Source organism: Thamnophis elegans, chromosome 12, assembly GCF_009769535.1.
Source record: "Thamnophis elegans isolate rThaEle1 chromosome 12, rThaEle1.pri, whole genome shotgun sequence".
NCBI lineage: Eukaryota > Metazoa > Chordata > Lepidosauria > Squamata > Colubridae > Thamnophis > Thamnophis elegans.
This window is the reverse complement of record NC_045552.1, coordinates 10,531,007-10,537,226: the sequence shown is the minus strand read 5'-3', so window position 1 is coordinate 10,537,226 and position 6,220 is coordinate 10,531,007.

The following is a 6,220-nucleotide window of genomic DNA, read 5'->3' as shown; positions in this document are numbered from 1 at the left end:
AAACCACTCCAAGCTCAATTGCAGAAAATATGACTTCAGCAACAGATTGGTCAATGCCTGGAATGCACTACCTGACTCTGTTGTTGCATCCTCAAACCCCATAACTTTAACTTTAAACTGTCAACTGTCGACCTCACCCAATTCCTAAGACGTCTGTAAGGGGTGTGCATAAGCACACCAGAGTGCCTACCCTCCCTGTCCTAATGTTCCTTTGTATTTGAATATACTTCATGTATTCCAGAGGTGGGTTCCTACCAGTTCGCACCTATTCAGTAGAACCGGTTCGTCAAATCTACCGAACCAGTTAGAAGAGGTTCCACCAGTGGACCCCAGAAAGCAGGCCACACCTACAGAAGAGGTTCCAAAAATTTTTGAAACCCACCACTGGTCCTTGGATATGATTATTCTACACTATCATGCTCATATTTATAAAACTCAGTGCCTCTGTGAAAGGTAAGGATGACTACTGCGTTTGTGGTGCAATCAGAACATTGCGTGTGTTGAAGTTGTTTTGACGCAAACCAAAGATGCCTTTTAAAAAACAAGTTTACATCATATTCTTATGCATGCCAGTACTTTGTGTGAGGTTTGAGTTTTATTTTATTTATATGCCGCCCTATTCCCTGAGGGACTCAGGGCGGCTCACAAACCCAAGGGGGAGGTAAACACAAGAAACTACAACAGAAAAGGTACAAGGGAATTTAAAAGACAACCAACAGTCACACGATTCGAGAGGGGAAGGGAACTCATCAACCCCAGGCCTGCCGACACAGCCAGGTTTTAACGGCTTTTCGGAAAGCCTGGAGAGAGGTGAGGGTCCGAATCTCTGCGGGGAGCTCGTTCCAAAGGGCCGGAGCAACCACAGAGAAGGCCCTCCCCCGGGTAGTAGCCAGATGATATTGGCCAGTAGATGGAACCCGGAGGAGGCCTAATCTGTAGGATCTAATGGGCCTTTGGGAGGTAATTGGCAGCAGGCGGTCTCCCAAGTACCCAAGATAATTTAAGATGGTTCTGACAAGTGTTGTCGGCATCTTCATATCCGGTCACATGGGCAGCAAGCCACTCCCATCTGGTCACATGGGCGGCAAGCCACTCCCACAAAGGAGGCCACACCCACAGAGTAGGTTCGAACAATTTTTGAAACCCACCACTGATGTATTCATAACCATGTATATACATATATCTGTTATCCATAAAATAAAATGAAATGAAATAAAATAATTAAAAAAAACCTTTCTAGCTCGGCAGATTGGTGGGGGCAGTGGATGGAGTGAGGGGAAGTTAGAGGGGATGGTTTTGCATGCACAGCCAAACCAGTAGTGGCGGTGGCGGGAGGCTCCACCCACCTACCCAGACGCTTCTGCACTTGTGCACGAGCACGAGCAAACCGGTAGTAAACTAGTTAGCAATCCAGCACTGGTGCACACGCACCACTTTCACAGAGGCAGCTTCACATGCCCACTCGCCCACCACTTCTGCCGGGTTGCAGACCAGGGATTGGGGTCCCCCGTCTTACAGTGATCAGTGGTAGAAACAGCATCCAAGAAACTTAGATGGGGTTTGAGGAAAGGATCCAATCAATCATTTCACGATGTTTTTTTTAATGTAGTGAGTCACTGGATCTAGTCTTAGGGGACCGAGTAAGTATATGTTAGTTGCAAGTAGCTACGATTCAATACTTGTGCAGTACAGTTTCAAAGCCAATTGAATAGGCAATTATTTAGCCCCGAGGGTAAAGTTGAGAAGTTATCTTTATATTTTTAATACGTAGACCTCTACACTTTAATTATACACTCTAACGAAGTTTGTTTATTTAACTACTCTGTTATGATAAGGAAGCGCCAGGAATCTTACTTGTCCTTGAAGCAGCAGATCTCCTTGGCAACCTGATATTGTTTACCACTATTTACAGAAGTCTAATCATCTATGATTGCTTTGAAACTGAAGGGGGTTATGCAAGAATTACTTTTTTTTATGTTGAAGAGTTTCCTTTCTGGCTGTATTTGACTGGAAGCAGATTTATCTCAAAGACTCTTCTTTCCAAGAAGTATAGAATGAGTGGTATGTTAACTTTTCCCAAATCTTTTGATCCTATATGAGTGTAATGTAAATATCTGCAAAAAAAATAAAAATAAATAAACATTGTATCTTTCTGGCTCTTTCTGCAATTGTTGTAAGCCCTTGGTGGATAAGAATTCCCAACTGCAGATTGGGTTATAAGGATTTTCAACCCACAGATTGGAGCACGGTGGCTCGAGTGGTGAGGACACTGGGCTGAAGTTGAGCAACGTTTACCTCCTTTATGGCATATGTAGCTTAGTTTGATCCCAAGGGGAGGAGTGAATGCCCTACATGAGGCCAAAGCAGAGCTACCTTTATAAATTTATGAACTCTCTGCCCTGAGAGCTCAAAGCAGAGCCAGCATGTATGCAGGGTAAAAAAACCGCCGAGAGAAGCAAGGGGAGTAAGCTGAAAGTCCTGGTAATTGCAATAAGTCCTGATAAATTAAAAAAAAGAGAGAGAGCAAGGAGGAAGTTACTGATTTTTCAAGAATCTCAGCTGATTCACGGCGACAGGACAAGTTTTATATTTCCCAAAGTCTTTGTATTACGCTAAGCAAGCAAATAAAGGAATTTGAACCTAATTTCTCCAAAGCAATGCCTTGCTAAGTCTAGTTGTGTGCTCCCAGGTGAGCGTGAGTCTCTCTCTCTGTCTCTGTCTTTCTCTGTGTGTGTGTGTCTCTTTCTGTCTTTCTCTCTGTATCTTTCTCTGTCTCTCTGTCTCTCTCTGTCTCTCTGTCTCTATCTCTCTGTCTCTCTTTGTCTCTCGATCTCTGTCTCTCTCTGTCTCTCTTTGTGTTTGTCTCTCTGCCTCTCTCTGTCTCTATCTCTCTGTCTCTCTTTGTCTCTCGGTCTCTGTCTCTCTGTCTCTCTCTCTGTCTCTATCTCTCAGTCTCTATCTCTCAGTCTCTATCTCTCGGTCTTTCTTTGTCTCTCTGTCTCTGTCTCTCTGTGTCTCTCTGTGTCTCTTTACAAAAACGTGCACGACAAAAGCATGCCGACAAAACCGCATCGCTAAAACCGTGACATCATCAACGCGCCAACAACAGCACCTCGACAACAGCGCGTCGACAGAAGGGCGATTTACAACAGTGCGCCAGCAGAAAGGCGATTTATGTTAAGGTAAGGGTTAGGTTTAGGTTTAGGGTTAGGTTTAGGGTTAGGGTTAGGGTTAGGGTTAGCGTTAGCATTAGCATTAGGTTTACAGTGCCCTTCTGTCGACGCGCTGTTGTCGGCGCGATTCAACGCTCATTCGTCAGCACGGTTCAGAACTCGCGGTTTTGTCACCACGGTTTAGTCGGGCGCACTTTTGTCAGGCATGCTTTTGTCGGTGAACCAAAAATGCAAGTAGAAAAATAGGAACCACCTTTGGTGGGAAGGTAACAGCGTTCCCTGCACCTTCGGCGTTTAGTCATGCCGGCCACATGACCACAGAGATATCTTTCGACAGCGCTGGCTCTTTGGCTTTGAAATGGAGATGAGCACCGCCCCTAGAGTCGGGAATGACTAGCACATATGCGTGAGGGGAACCTTTACCTTTAGCTGGAAGTAGAAGGGATAGATAAAGGAGCTTTTTTCTTTTCTTTTATTTTGCCTGGGTTGATGGTGAGGGATTTTGCAATGTGTGAGTGCTGCTGTCAACAAAATGGGATTTATTTGAATTTCAGCTCCTTTTTTGTCAGATTTCTAGAGGCATTACATTCTGTGGGCCTGTTGCCCCTTCTGTGTCTGCATCATTCGGTTAAAAGGATATTGGCGAAAGGAACGATGTGCAATTTCTTTGAGAGAAATGATTTCCCTTTAGGTTCCATGCGTTTGCCCTGTGCCATTATAGAGAAGTATCTCATCTGTTCCAGGAGATAGTTGCATTATTAGGCAACTGTGCAATCGCTCTTGTGGACGCTTGGAGATTTGTAACCACAGATTTGAATGGCCAGATCAAATTAATATATGAGAGGCAGATATTTTCCCTCACTTCTCCTTGCTGAAGTCCCAGGCTGGATCTTATATCCATTTCCCTCACCTCATTTTAGCACAGTTTCACCCAGATGCTAATAACAGCCTTCAGCTTCGGGTTATTTGGTGAATCTTGCTGGCTCAGCATGTCAGGTCTTTTGCAAGGCAACGTTTGAGCAATTTACCTTACTCTGCCTGTCTCTCTTTCTCTTTTGCTGACACTCAATTTATTTGAGTACCTGTTGCGCATGCGATTTGATCCAAAGTATGTTTGTGTCAAACCCTGAACCAGTGTTGGATTCCCAGATACATAGGGGAAGACTGCAATACCTGGTACAATGGGAAGGGTACCCATTAACGGAAGCCTCCGGGGTGGCGAGTAAGAATATTAGAGCCACACGACTAATAAATAAATTCTACAAGGAATATCCCCACAAACCCAGGAGGTATATGGGAGGACAGGCGTGATGGTCTGCTAACGTGATGCTTGTGCTTACTGTCTTACAGGTGCAGCCCTGGTAGAGGGGAGCCACCTGTCAACCCCTGGACTGCAGGTGGGTGGTGGGAAGGCTGCAAGCGGCGAGAAACACAGAGCTGACAAACAGCTAATCCCATCTGAATACATGCTGGCTGACAATCAGCTGATTATGGTTCCCTGCAAGCTGGCCAACCAGCAGCTGGTCGAGTCTGCCGGCATTCTGACAATCAGCTGATTGGGCCTACCGGATGGTCAGCTGCTCCAGGAGCAGAGAGCGGCGGCTCCAGCCTTTATAGGGCTCTGGGAGGTGGAGGCTCCCAGCTCTAACTTTATTCCTTACTTTTTTTTGTTGACAGAACTCACTGTGTGCCAAGCATCCGGCTTATTAAACCATTTGGAACCCGAAGTGAGTGGCCTCCTGATTGTAGTTTAGGTCCAAAGCTCGGTCCTTTGAGCTTTGACTCTCAAGTCATTTCCAAGTTGTTCATTCAGATTTGTCCCACAATGGGTGTGCATGGGGCTGGAGAAGATATTATGAGGAGGTGGGGAATGCTTCCAGAAGTAAGTTCACTGCAAACCTATAGAAAGAAATCTGATGTAGCCCAATTGCAGGTTCCATTTGCTGGACGAAGAAAGTACTACTACAGATGTGGGAGAATCATAATCTTCTTCAATATTGTTCAACCAGAAATCCTGACTTCCCCAAAATGGCCCCTTCTATCTCCTCACTCCACACACACACACCAGGGGTGGGTTTCGAAATTTTTAGAACCTATTCTGTAGGTGTGGCCTGTTTTGTGGGAGTGGCTCGGTGGTCATGGGACTGGCGGGGCGTGGCTTGGTGGGTATGTGACAGGGTGGGCATGGCCAGCTTGGACAATGTGTGAAACTCACTTAACAATGCTCTTGCTTAGTAACCAAAATTTTGGGCTCAATTATGGTCATAAGTTCTCTTTCTTTTTCTTTCTTTCTTTCTTTCTTTCTTTCTTTCTTTCTTTCTTTCTTTCTCTCTCTCTCTCACACACACACACTTTCTTTCCTTCCTTCCTTCCTTTTGTCTCTCTCCACCTCTTTCTTCTCTCTCTCCCACTTCCTTTTTCTTTCTTTTTTCTTTCTCTTTCTCTCTCTCTCTCTTTTCTCTCACTCTCCCTCCTTTCCTTCCTTCCTTCTTTCCTTTCTTGTGTGTATCTCTTCTTTTCCTGTGTGTATCTCTCTTCCTTCTTTCTTTCCTTCCTTCCTTCCTGAACAGGTTCCAAAAGGTATGCTAAATTTCACGAACCGGTTCTGGCGTACTGGTGCGAACCTGGAGAAACCCACCCCTGACACACACCCTTGTAGGAGCACAATCAGCTGGCCAATGATGAAGCCTTTAGTTCTCCAATGAAGAGCTCTCCTTCCATGACCCTTAAGGTGGCAATGGTCATACAGAAGCCTTCTGGGAGGTCTTGGATTGCAACTCCCATCACCCTTTTGCTTGGAGGTCTTCTAATCCAACCCTCTGCTCAGGCAGGAATCCCTATGTCATGTCAGACACATGGTTGTCCAATCTCTTCTTAAAAGCCTCCAGTGATGGAGCATCCACAGCTTCTGGAGGCAAGTTATTCCACTGGTTAATTGTTCTCAATGTCAAGGAATTTCTGCTTAGTTCTAGGTGCTTCTTCAATGTTGGTGAACCCATTTTTATCTATGCATCAATAATTACTAATTGTTATTATAGTCATGGGCA